General features: G+C 48.6%; 1 non-coding gene across 1 annotated transcript; it reads right to left on the bottom strand.

The window, feature by feature from the left end:
* Positions 1 to 345: 345 nt before the first annotated feature.
* On the bottom strand, positions 346 to 418 carry trnaf-gaa (transfer RNA phenylalanine (anticodon GAA)). Its single transcript has one exon. It is a non-coding gene; the product is annotated as a tRNA-Phe (tRNA).
* Positions 419 to 14,058: the final 13,640 nt, after the last annotated feature.

Below are 14,058 nucleotides of genomic sequence, written 5' to 3'. Positions count from 1 at the left end.
GTTGCCAAAAACTAGTCAAACCAAGTACTGTTACATCTTCAGTCTAACACTCTACCATCTGAGCTACTTTGGCTGATAATTGCAAATTAATATTAACTTGGACTGCAAATTTACTCATGGCTTACTAGTACAATATTGAAACTGGAGCATTTAATGATATTGGTCTAGTTTAGAGAGTCCAATGGACTGACTAAGACCATGGTCGGTTAGGGGAATGCTCTCCATCATTTCTTATCTGAGCGAATTCAGACCATGTTGGTGACAGGAGTCAAACTTGACTGCAAAATGACTCAAGGCTTACAAGGAAACAGTTGATTCAGGACATATTTGCCTAGTCCAATGTGCTGCCAAAACCCAGGCTTGAACCAGGGACCTTTAGATCTTCAGTCTAACGCTCTCCCAACTGAGCTATTTCGGCTGAATGATAAGGAAAACAACCAACTTGGATCACAAAACAAGTAGTAATTCATTTCTTTGTTAAATCATTAAAATTCTTTCTATTGTTCAGCTGGAGGCCATAAACTGCCTAGTCCCCTCTCACATGGACTTATCCAAGGATTGTTTATGCTACATCTCACCCAGTATCGGGCTGTGAGGGTTGTTGATCGGGACACAGCAAGGACTCGGGATATCTGCCATTTCCAGCAACGGAGCCAATAACAAAGAGGTTGTTTCTGCCACTTCCATAACACTCGTGACGCACTTCGGGCTTCTTTATGTAATTGTTATATGATTGTTAGGTCAAATGAAGGCGTTATTGTTTTTATCCAAATGCCTTAAAGCCGTACGCAAAATACTGTTCGAGAGGATACTTTTGAAGATCTCCTCCCTTAAGGTTTCATATCCGTGATCCAATCTATTTAATTAAATGTCAATAATTGAATAAGATGTCTGCCTGCAGTTATTGATAATTACAAAGAAGGGTAATTATTAATGAACCTATCAGTGTGACATGCTAAAGTGATTAAGTTATTAATGATTGCATGTTGGGATTACAGCAACAGTTGGATTGAGGACAACAACTAATCACTGTGATTATTTCTCCCTGTGTTTCAAGCAATATGAAAATGCAGGGTGCAATATTCATAGGCACCGCTGGGATTGCAGCTTAGATGACCTGTGTCGATGACCTGCTCACTAAATTCTGAGCCAGCTAAATCCAAACATTACAAACCAGAAGGAAGGCAGTGAGGAGAGGTGCTGTTAAGAAATGGAAGTTGGCAGTTGAGCACTCGTCTTCTGGGGCCAAGCTGAGATCATCAGACAGTAAAGACGTGCCAGAATTTTTCGTGTTCAGTGGAGGTGTAAAGTGGTCAGTTTGGGGCGACTGAGCATACTTAACTTTAGGGAGTGGTCCCCCTACCCCTTCGATTAAACGAACCTTTACAGGCAGGTGATGCTCTCTTGTTGTGATGTAATAGATCCACTTGGGAAACAGAAACTGGAAGCAACCAAAACACAGTGGAACACACACCAGAAGCAACTTATCGCTTCCACACCATAACCAGATGCAAGCTTGGGATCAGGGGCATGGCACCGGAAAAGACAGATTTACAACACACTAGTCAGACGGAATGTTACCCAACGATTTTCCAGTCCTATTTTATTTGAAATAGGTAAAATTTTGGTGGGCTACTGATTTGTCAAATTATTATTATTATTATTTTATTTATTTTTTTGCTGGCATCTTGCTCTGCCATTAACAGTCAATTGTTAGATACTACCGGAATAGCTGTAGTCAATCTAAACCAATTGTCCACTGATAGGTCACCATGGATTATACGGACCAGAGGACCACACACAGGGTCAGAAAGCCAGTGGTGTCTCATTTGTTGGAGATTGCGGTGGCATTGGAGCCACATCTGTCTGATTGGGGATCGCCCAACAGGAGTGTGACATACGCATGTGGAGCGCTCTTTCACAAAATAACAAGATAACAATTAGAAGCAAAAACGTCCTGTACCCTACCTCCCTCTCTTGGACTGGGATAAGCCCAGTCCGGACCAGGAACCATATGTGTATGTGACCTGTCCCAAGGAGAATCAAATGCCACCTTTGGGGATCACGTGCAGCTGCAGCAGCCTCCTGTACCTGTGAAGAAATACTAGATACAAGAGAATGCAGTTGAGACAAATATGCTGAATGTGAGAGATCGGGTAATGGAGCCCCTTCAGTAAAGCCAATGGGAGAACTTGGAGCCAAAATAATGACTGCTGCCGAGTCTTCCCTAGCACACGGTACGCTTCCGGCCAATGGGAAAGAATCTACATTGACCAGAAGGTATCATTTTCCTGTTTACTTGTATCATGTCCATGAAGTTAATGGTGATCTCATCTCAGCCCCTGGCCACAGGGCTGGATGAAAATCACCAGGTCTTAGTTTAAGGGTCAGTTTGGCATTTTAAACACATCAAGATAGAAGGGTTTGTCAAAATTCAGGTTTGCCAGGGCAGTCGCCGTGGCCAATTCTTGGACCAGAGACACAGGCTGCATCGGTTTCCTCTTTTCCAATCATGAAGTTTGCTTAGTGACCTCCAGACAGATTTCAGAAGTAGTTAGCGCAATACAAAGGTCATCCACATACTGTAAAAGAAAAGTACCTTCAAGTCCTCTGTCTGGTGATCAGTCAATTCCCTGTTGTTGAGTTCTGAGTCAAGATTATTTCTTCCAAAATGGCGTGCATTTTGGAATAGGTCTGTCCTGGGATGTCAGTGGTCTGTCACTCAACGACTTTAAGAAATTTTATTTTTTTTATTTATTTTTATTTTTTTTTAACATTGGACATAGTTAGTGAGCTTCATGACCATGAGAAAGAGCCAAAGAAATGTGTGGGTCAGCTGTATCTGACACTTTGTACCACATTTTTTGTGATTTATACAAATCAACATATGACGCTACACCTTCCGGACCCACAACAATTTTGGTGGACAACTGCCAGAGTGTTCCAAGAACCTTCTGAAAATGATCTTGATAGATTAAGTCATCGTCTGTCATAAAATAATGTACAATGAAAATCATCCATGGGCGAATGGTAAGGTCAGAGTGAGTCAATGAATGATTTCCACAGGTAATAAACACACAACAGTCCCCCAGTGGCCGGAGTTTTAGGCTCAAGGCGTGACAAATAGACTCTTGCTACCTCCAAATCTTGTTGCAAAGGACACATCAACCATTGTCCACGTGTTCGTACTGGTTGTGAACACGGGATCTTTGCGCCATTTGGTAAAGTCACTGTGAGGCCATCCAGCCCACATAGGATGGTAGCTCCAATAGATATCAACAAGTCTCTTCCCATCAAGTTCACAGGCGTTCGGGGTGAATGAATGTAGGAATGGTAGAGAGTCTGTTTCAGGTGGGGGATTTCAGTTCGGAGAGGTCAGGTAATAGGCAGAGAGCTTGAGGAGAACCTGAGAAGCAGACCAAAGTCACGGCAGAAGAGGAGACAACTGGGGGCGGGCGGGATGTTCAAAGATGAGTGTGTTGCCCCCGTGTCCACCAAAGGTGATGTTGGCACGCCGTTGACTTTCATGTGAAGCATTGGGTCTGCTGTACCACTGCTCTTGATCCTCTCAGGCACCCCTATTCAGAGCATGTAGGATCCCATGGATCACAGGAATTATCTTCGTCCTGCTAATATTGTCCAGGTGACTGAGCCGTTTGCTGGGGCTGCCATGGTCTGCCAGTGTTTCGTCCTCCACCTCGCATAGGCCGTTGTTGCTGTGGTGGGCCATACTGCCGTTGTTGCTGTTGTTGTTGTTGTTTTTGTTGAATCACCCGAGGCGCCTGAGGATAATCCTCAGAAGCGCTAAACTCGCGTGTGGGAGGTTCCGTAGTTCTCCGAAAGAGAGTCCGAGCCAGCGGTGGTAACGGGCATTCTAAAGTGCTGGGCACCGGAGCCAGAGATGCTCGGCCGATTCTTCTTCTTCACCGCAGAGACGGCACCGATCATTTTCGCACTTCCCCGTCAAATGTTGCCATCTTCGGAGGAAGTGATGGTGGCCGGACCGGAATCGGATAAGGTCATGAAGGTCTTTCTTGGATAGCTGGGACTCTTCCTCCGGATTGGGATGGGAGGATGTGAGGGAAATGACGCGGGGATGTGTTGGTGAGGGGGGTTTGCAGCTCCTGTGAATAATAGCTAGGCGTGTTTGTTGTTCTAGCGGAGCCGTTGGTTGGGGGAGGGTGGAGCCAAGTTTCGCCTGCTCATCTGCTATATCATTGCCTGTGAGATTGCAGTGACCGGGGACCCAGATTAGCTGGATCTTTTTGGATGAGGGAAAGGCCGCAAATTTGGAGTTTAGGGCAATGGTGTGGGGGGGGGGGGGGGTCAAGGTTGTTCAGGTTATTGAGGGGTAGGAGGAGAGATTTGCAATCCGTGATGATGTAGGCCGAGGTCCAGTCGTCATTCTGCCCGAGCCAGTCAATGGCTGCAATCAGTGCAGTCTTTTCCGCTTGGTAAGAGCTGCTAAGGGACCCCGTTGGTGCGTCCCAGGAGTGGATCAGGGAGTCGCCTCGGAAGACTGCGACTCCAGCTCCTCCATTCTCCGTACCGTTGTGGGTGGAGCCGTCGGTGTAGATGTATAAGTCCGTTTTATCTAGTGCCGCAATAGTTTTGGTGGCTGCGTCTAACTATTGGGTGGGGGATGAGGATTTCTGTATGGGTCTAAAATGAATAAGTGGAGGGAGAGGCGGTGGCCACGAGATATTAGGGTTGTATACTGTCTCCGCGCCTGCCGGGATGAGGTTGAGGTTGGTGAGTGTAGGGGTGGTAAGAGTTCGCCAGTCACCCCTCTTAAGGCAATTAGGGCAGGGTGTTTCGAAGAAACACTCTCCTGTCATCGTTGGGGGGGAGGTGGGACCAGTCGTCCGCCTTTTTCAGGCTGGCTAGTCATAGGCGGTTGGATAGAGGTGGGAGCTGGGCCTCGTGGAGGACGGCATCAATGGGAGTCGTGCGTAGTTGACCCGTAACGGTCCGTGCCGCGTCCGACTGTGCCCTCTCTAGCTTCTGGATGTTGGTTGAAGAGGCCCATGGTGCCCAGGCAGGAGCTGCATATTCTGCGAGCGATCTGATGGTTGCGATGTAGATCGTCCGCATGTCCATAGGTCGCCATCTCCAAGACGTCCCCGTCAGTTGTCGCAATATGTTGGTGCGTTGCCTCATGACTTGACTCAAGTGCCGTATGTGTTTGTTGAATGTGAGATGGCGGTCATACCGGACCCCTAGGAAGGTAGGGGTTGGGTTGAGCTTGAGTCTGGCACCCCCGACGGTGATGTTTGGGCACCATGAGGATTCGGCAGCGTCCATTGTAAAGAAGGCAACCTCCGACTTGGACGTATTGAGGGTGAGGTGCTTATTAGCAGACCATTGGTGGACTTTGGCGGCCTCGGATTCTAATCTCATCGCCACTTCTTCTTTGTTACGGCCGCTACAGACCAGCGCCAAGTCATCAGCGTAGCCGGAGACGAGGGTGGTAGAGTCAAAGGAGTTAAGCAGGCCGTTGATGTAAATGGTAAAGAGAAGCGGTGACAACACCGATCCTTGGGGAAGGCCTTCTTTGAACGTGCGGCAGCGTCCTGTAGTACCGTTGGCCCTCACACGTGCCGTTCGGTTGGTGAACCAGCTTTTGATCCACTCAACATACCGGAGAGGAACACCGATCGACAGCATCTTCTGGAGTAGGTGGGCACGCCACACCTTGTCGTACACTTTGCTGAAGTCGAAGAAAGCAGAAATAGAGCGATGACGCTGCTTAGACTGGAACCCATCCATGACGAATTGGGACAGCCGTAGGCATTGGTCGGTGGTGGAGCGGCCCTTACGGAAACCCGACGGCCACGGACTAAGAATGCCCTTCTCCTCCAGCCAGTTGGACAGGTGGTTTACTATGAGTCTTTCCAGGATCTTGCTAATGGTGGAAGTAAGGGCGATTGGGCGGTAACTTCCGACTAATTGAGGGTCCTTGCCTTGTTTGTGGAACGGGATTATCTCTGCCAAGCGCCGGGCTTGGGGACACCATTGGGTGGTCCAGCTGATGTTAAGGATCTGGAGCAGGATAGGGTGTGCTTCAGGGGGGGAGGTACTTCAACATCTGTGGAGCGATTCCATCTGGGCCAGTAGCTTTGCCTGGTTTCAGTTGGTTGAGAGCACGGCGGAGTTCATCTTCGGAAAATGGACACTCGGGTAATTGCCGAGGGGAATCCTGTAGTCTACGAGCATCTCTTCGAAGCTCTCGTACGGTCCTCCTACTCGACTTATCACTCTTGCGCCCACTCACCTTTGCGTATTTAATGACGAAAGCCGTTGCCTTGTCAGAGGCGTACTCACGATCGTTATAGATGAGCGTCTTGCTGCCTTTGCTCGATCGTGGTCTCGTCAGGGATTTGACCACCGCCCATGCTTGTTTGGAGTCCCTGGTTTCCGAGATTTTTTGGAGGTGGAGATGCCAAGCCGCGCGTTTCGCCTCAGATGTCTTCTCTGCTACCTCTATGCACAGGCGCAGGTATTGGGATCGGGTAGCCGCATTCAAGTTTCGTCTTAATCGATTCCTCTCCTTTATTAGTTGTATTAGTGTGTCATTCATCCATGGGATGTTGTTGGGACGAGAAACTTTTTTGGGGACTGCTTCTGCCATCGCCCTTTTGAGGATATCGGTGAATGCCTGGAGAAGCATCTTTGGTTCTGTAGGCAGCTCAGCACCAGGGATCTCTCGGATGACAGCCTTCCTATGTTTCCCCCAATCACCTTTCTTGAAGTTTGGAGCCAATCTTCGCTTTTCTGCCCGTCTTGACCTCCTCTTTCCACTTGACCAGAATTGGAAGGTGGTCTGAAGAGAGTTCGACGATGGGGGTCCAGACGCAGGCTTCCGCTGTGGATGGGTCTGCTAATGTTAGGTCTGGGGTGCTCATGTCGCTTCAATCCAGGTGTCGGGATACTCGCGTGGGTGTGCCGTCATTTAGGAGATTTCTGCCTTGATCGTCAAGCCAGTCGTGGATGGCTTGCCCCCTGGGGTCAGTTTGTACCAAGTCGTCCCAGGCAGAGTGGTGGGCGTTGAAGTCTCTGCAGATAAGTCCACGACTTGTGGATAGACACGGTAGCCATGTTGTATGGCTCTTCGGCGGGCCCGCAAAAGAGGATGTAACTGGGGGGGGGATATAAAAGTTTGTGAGTGAGAGCTGTGATCTTCTTGCAGTGGGAATGAGGATGCGTTGTATTTCCGCCGGGCCCGAGTTGACTAGCGGTGCCAGAAAATACGGGATGGCTTGACGAACGAATGTGAGTAGACCACCCCCACGATGGTTTTTCGTTCCACTGAAGGCCCGAACCTGTCGCACGGCGTCGTAGCCAGGAATGGACAGGGGGGATCCTCTAAGCCCAGTTTTGTTTCTTGTAGCAGAAGGACATCACATTTCAGTCTTCTTGCTAGGGCGCTTAGTTCGGTGATTTTTCCTGCAAGTGAGTCACAGTTCCCCTGCACAATGGTTAGCTGGGGTTGAGAGCGGGGGGGAGTTGGGCCTTTCTGTTATCACAGATATTGTCTGTGTGTGGTATTTGGTTGGATGCAGGTTGAGCACCGCCAGGAGTTTGATCGCCTCATTCTGTCAACTGCTGTTTTGGTTTCAGGGGCGCAGGTGACGTGGAAGCCTCTCTTACAGGAGCTGCACGGGAGGGGAGCGTTCTTGGACCTGATGAGACGCTCGCAGATGAAGCAATTGTTCCTCGCCGGTGGACTAGTGGGGTGTATGGATGATGGAGGGTTGAGGTCAAGAGATGACGGGGTGGTAGATATGGATGAAGTGGGGACGCTACGACTAGCCCGTGCCACCCGTGTGAGCGGAGAGAAGCCCAAGCAGATTCTGCAGACGAAGCCTTTTATGTCCATTGATTATCGGGACAGGCCGGAGCAGCTCCTGTGTAACCCCCGTCGACAAGTGGTACAGGTGATCGGAGTGTGGTCGCAGCGTATGGTGTATAAAATATAGCGTATAAAATATTCAATTATAATTATTAATTGCATCATTTTACAAAATTTTAAAACACAAAGAATGCACATATGCGCAAAGCATCACAGGCATAAACGCAAGATGATTGGCCAGCTGAATACTCACTGTATACTCGACTCCCAGTTGGCCCATTCACTAGCCCAAGCTTCTCCCCATGCCCATTCTCAGTCCACGCTTATCTCGTGCAATACAGTACGCTTCTCGCCAAGTTAAGTATAAAAGTTTTGTGAAGCCCTTAGTGATACCTCCCAAACGCTCTTTATCCCTTGGTGAATCTAGTGAACCGAAGAAAAAGCAAAATATGTTAACAATTAACGAAAAAGTGAATTTATTGGACAGATTGAGAGCAGGAAATAGCTACACGAGCGTAGCCAGAGAATCTGGTTGACGATGGAGGGTCTCATCTCCTCCATTGGAAAGCCCAACGAGACCTTCAGCATCAAATCTTATTGGAAGGACTACAACATAGCTACGTGTCTGACTAATATTTAGAATGCCTTAAAGGACATGAAAGAATAGACACTCATCTCCAGCTGAAAGAAATTGTGGCAAAACAAAATCACTCATGACTATGAGGGTTTCACGCCTAACGAAATCCATTGGTGCAGATAGAAGGCTTCTCGGATATGAAATTACAAATCTCATCGACTCCCACTCAAACCCACTGACAGAGGAGGACCTACAGGAAATGACCAAATCGGCGAGTGAGGAGGAAGACGAGTCTGCTACCGACGAGGGTGAGGAAGCTGACGAAGGTGGCCTTACTTTGCATAATTTGCAGGACCTCTTCAATGCTGCCAAAGACCTCCAAAAAAAGGACAAAGAAATGGACGATAACATGGTAAGAGCAGTTGAGTTCAGCAATCGCATTGATGACGTCATGGCTGTTTATAGGCGCATCTTCATCGACCCAAAAAAAAACAACGTTCACAACTCCCAATAACGATGTTTATTACGCGCAAAAAACAGCAGAAGATCCTCCTGCATCCCTTACGCCACCTCCTATAGCCACTACGCCGCCTCCTGCGGCCACTACGCCGCCTCTTGCATCTTCTCCTGCATCGACTGCGGCGTCATCTGAGGAGCAGTAAAGCTCTTCATGCCCCAGTGCAGTCATTCATCGTTATTGCCTCATCGTACTGCACAGGTGTTTTCATCAACTACGCTTAGAACTTATTGTAAGAGGTAAGTTAAATATTGCTTGATTGTTTAACACAGATCTCTCTCTCTCTCTACACCCATTTTCTACTCCCCCTGGGGTATGATATACCAGGGAGTCGCAACTATCACAGCAGACAAGTTCGGTCAAAGATGATTTCGGACACACATTGCAAGTAGCCTTCAGTTATTTTTATTTACAATAAAGTCAATAAAACAGACTACGGGATAACATAGGGGAAGCACGAGACATTAAAGTGGCACCCTCAAATAAACACGGTAAAACCCCCTCCCAGACAGGTGTCCAAATGAACACCCACAAAATACAGGAAATAAGACCGAAGGATGCCACTGTTAAACTGATGTAATATAATCTAGACAGGGGAATAACTGTGTCTAAATGCACAAACTATATGTATACCCATGGGTGTCTAAACTTATCTCAAGTCCCCCTATGCAACCCAAAATCATTTAACAACACACACAAAATATAACAGGGAGTAACATACTCACAAGCCTGCAACTCAGCAAGGCATCAAGGACAAGGGCAAAGGCCAGGGCAAGGGCCAGGGCAAGGGGTGAACTGACAACTGAAAAGGCTTTAAATAAGGACAGGAGGGATGATTGGGGAATTAATTACAGCCGTGTTGGCCTGGGCAGGGCTCTGTCACAGGGGTGGAGCCAGAGCTGGAGATAAAACACCTCCTACATAGTGTGTGTCCAGGCTGCCAGCCGTAACACCTCCCCCCTCAAGAGTCAACCTGTTGACGAAATCGAACCACCAACCTGCCTCAATCAATCAATACACTCCTGTTAAAACTCTCCTAAACTTGAGATAGGGCATTGTCCGGTGGGCGTCCGCGCCGGCCGGTGATGAGCCGTGGCCGATCTGGCGGGCGTCCATGCCAGCCAGAAACGAGACGAGGAAGAGGTCGGTCCGGCGGGCGTCCGCGCCAGCCGATGACAATGCCTGGCCGGTCTGGCGGGCGTCCGTGCCGGCCGGTGATGAGCCGTGGCCGATCTGGCGGGCGTCCATGCCAGCCAGAAACGAGACGAGGAAGTGGTCGGTCCGGCGGGCGTCCGCGCCGGCCGGTGATGAGCTGTGGCCGATCTGGCGGGCGTCCACGCCAGCCGAGGACAAGGCGTGGCCGGTCTGGTGGGCGTCCGCGCCGGTCCTTTAAGTCTTGGCCAAGCCCCCTTCCTTTAGGAGACACTAGAATTTTAGAACGGTCAGGCACCTTACCCTGGTTGTTCGGAGGGTCGCCAACTCCCTCGTCCAGGGGTGCCAGAGCTTTGCCGCTCTTGCAGTCGCCGGCACCATCATCCAGGGGCGCCGGAGCATTGCTACCACTTCTGGGCGGGCAGTCGCTGGCCAGAACGGTGCTTGGCAGAACAGTGCTAGAAAGAACTGTGCCTGGAAGGCCGGCCGGCACCGGAAGCCTGGTTAGTGGCTTCGGCACGGGTGCGACTGGCGGCCCCAGTGGCGACAGGAGTACTTTGCGTGGCCTCGGCACCGAAACTTGGGGTGCTTTCTGCAGGCTGATCCTCGCGGCGGGCATTTTCTTCATGCATTGTGCTATTTTATTTCTTTCTTCTTCGAATGCGTTTTCCTTTTCAAGCCACTCTTGCTCCAATTTTTCCCTTTCTAAATTGTCCTGCTCCAAAATATTTTCTCTTTCAATCAGTTCTTTTTCTTTTCGCTCTGCTTTCAAGGCCTTTTCTCTTTCTAGTCGATCTTGCTCTAAGGCCTTTTCTCTTTCTAGTCGATCTTGCTCCAAGGCTTTTTCTTTCTCTTGCCTCTTAAATTCCAAAACTCTTTCTTTCTCAAGCCGTTCTTGCTCAAGACGTGCTTTCTCTAGAAATGCTTTCTCTAGACGTGCAAGCTCCAAAGCTTTTTCTCTCTCTTGCCTCTTAAATTCCAAAACTCTTTCTTTCTCAAGCCGTTCTTGCTCAAGACGTGCTTTCTCTAGACGTGCAAACTCCAAAGCTTTTTCTTTTGCAAGCCATTCTTGAGCTACACGTGCTTTCTCTACACGCTCAAGCTCCAAAGCTTTTTCTTTCTCATGGCCAAACTCAGCCACGGCCTGTCCAGGCTTTAATTTGTGATTTCTGAACTTTTGGCGGTACGCCTCAGGCACCAGTTCATAAACGCGCAACACTGCTGCTTTTACCTTATCATATACCAACCCGTCTTCTATCGACAGTGTACTCAAAGCTTCGAGGCCTTTCCCTGACAGTTTCCTTTGTAAGACTAGAGCCCAGCCTTCTTCTGGCCATTTATGGGACAGTGCTATCCGTTCAAACGCACTAAACCACGCCTCGACGTTCGTCTCACTGAAAGGCGGTACAAGCGGAAGGCTTTCACTAACTTTAAACCCCCTACTTTCTACCATATTAGAACTCTTTGAGAGTTCAATGTCCCGCCTTTTTAGTTCAATCTCAAACTCCATTTTCTTGAGGGCCAGCTGATGAGCATACTGCAAATCAAACTCCATTTTCTTGAGGGCCAGCTGATGAGCATACTCCCTATCCCTAGCCTCATATTGCATGCGTAACATCTCTAGACTAACATGGGGATTTTCCCCAACAGGTACAGTACCATCATCCAGGGGCGCCGGCCTACTGAACATGCAGTCCGTACCACCCTTTGACCAGACTGCTGCTGTGATAACAGATCTTAATGATCTCCCGGACGAGCCCCCACTTGTTACGACTCCCCCTGGGGTATGATATACCAGGGAGTCGCAACTATCACAGCAGACAAGTTCGGTCAAAGATGAGTTCGGACACACATTGCAAGTAGCCTTCAGTTATTTTTATTTACAATAAAGTCAATAAAACAGACTACGGGATAACATAGGGGAAGCACGAGACATTAAAGTGGCACCCTCAAATAAACACGGTAAAACCCCCTCCCAGACAGGTGTCCAAATGAACACCCACAAAATACAGGAAATAAGACCGAAGGATGCCACTGTTAAACTGATGTAATATAATCTAGACAGGGGAATAACTGTGTCTAAATGCACAAACTATATGTATACCCATGGGTGTCTAAACTTATCTCAAGTCCCCCTATGCAACCCAAAATCATTTAACAACACACACAAAATATAACAGGGAGTAACATACTCACAAGCCTGCAACTCAGCAAGGCATCAAGGACAAGGGCAAAGGCCAGGGCAAGGGCCAGGGCAAGGGGTGAACTGACAACTGAAAAGGCTTTAAATAAGGACAGGAGGGATGATTGGGGAATTAATTACAGCCGTGTTGGCCTGGGCAGGGCTCTGTCACAGGGGTGGAGCCAGAGCTGGAGATAAAACACCTCCTACATAGTGTGTGTCCAGGCTGCCAGCCGTAACAATATGGTATGGTACAATTTTATCCATGTGCAGGTATTACTGTAATCTTAAACCCCCAGAAAGAGAAATTATGAATATTAATTTGTTGCGCCAAACGATGGACTAATTAGGTTAGCTAATTGTTGTGTTTGCTTGTTTTTGAAAGCTGAATAACGAAAAGTGGTTGTTCGTAAGTAAATTGTTCGGTAGTACAGTGTTCTAGACCCTTAATTGTTATTGTTAACAGACAACATATTTTAGTTTTTTTTTGTTATAACATGAATTTCTGTCAGGCCTCTGACCAGACTGGTGGCTGGGTGTGCCGGTCACCTGATCACAGGCCCAGCCCCTAACGAGCGGAGTAACGCCAGGTGGAGGCCATCAGCAATCAAGCAGTATATAAGGCCACCAGGAACCTGACCATGCTGCTGGATCGTCTAATCAGTTTACTGTAAAGTACCCTCTCGCATTGCCTATCGCTAATTTGTAGATCACCGACCTTTGTTTGTACTCAGGAATTCGACCACGCCAAGCCCACGGACCAAGGAACGGAAATAGGTTCAACGAGACCAAGCTTACAGAAAAGATCACGGACCAAGACAACGGAAAGGACAACGGACCAAGTATAAAGAACCAAGACAACGGAAAGGACAACGGATCAAGTCTACGGAACCAAGACTACGCTACTGGCACGGAACCCGCCAGTGTTTGCCGACCAAGAGACTAGCCTGCTTTGGGGCCCGAACCCAGATCATAACACAGATGGAGTACCTGGGAAGGTGCTCAAAGCCTGTACTGACCAGCTGGCTGGAGTCTTCACAAAAATGTCCAATTGTTCCCTGCAACAATCCATCACCCCATCCTGTTTGAAATCTGCCACCATTGTCCCTGTCCCCAAAAAGGCAACCACTGACAGCATAAATGATTATAGGCCTGTTGCACTCACGCCTGTGATCATGAAGTGCTTTGAAAAGTTGGTCGCCCGCCATATCAGGGATACATCACCTCCCTCTGTTGACACTCATCAGTTTGCTTATAGCGCAAACAGGTCCACTGAGGACGCTATTGCCATAGCTCAACACACAGCACGGAGCCACCTAGAGCACCTTGGGAATTACATGAGGATGCTTTTCATTGACTATAGCTCAGCCTTTAACATCATAAAACCAGACATTCTGACTGACAAACTCTCCCACCTTGGACTATCCTCTTACATTTGCTGCTGGATAAAGAACTTCTTGACCAACCGACCACAAACTGTTAAACTTGGTCCCAACCTCTCTCCCTCCATTACACTGAGCACTGGCTCCCTTCAAGGCCGTGTACCGAGACATCTTCTGTACTCCCTGTACACATACGTGTCAGGCCTCCGACGTGACTGGTGGCGGGGTGTTCCAGTCCGACCAATCACTGGCCCAGCTCCAACGAGCGGAGTGGCGCCAGGTGGAGGCAATCAATGTTCTGCCAGGATATAAGGCCACCGGAGACCCAACCAGCTGCCGGATCGTAATCTCAGCTCGCTCGCTGAAGCAACCTCTGGTACAGACCATCGCTCTATG

This window comes from Stigmatopora nigra, unplaced genomic scaffold, assembly GCF_051989575.1.
Source record: "Stigmatopora nigra isolate UIUO_SnigA unplaced genomic scaffold, RoL_Snig_1.1 HiC_scaffold_24, whole genome shotgun sequence".
NCBI lineage: Eukaryota > Metazoa > Chordata > Actinopteri > Syngnathiformes > Syngnathidae > Stigmatopora > Stigmatopora nigra.
Note: the sequence above shows the minus strand (reverse complement) of the source record. Positions and strands in the feature narration are given on the sequence as shown.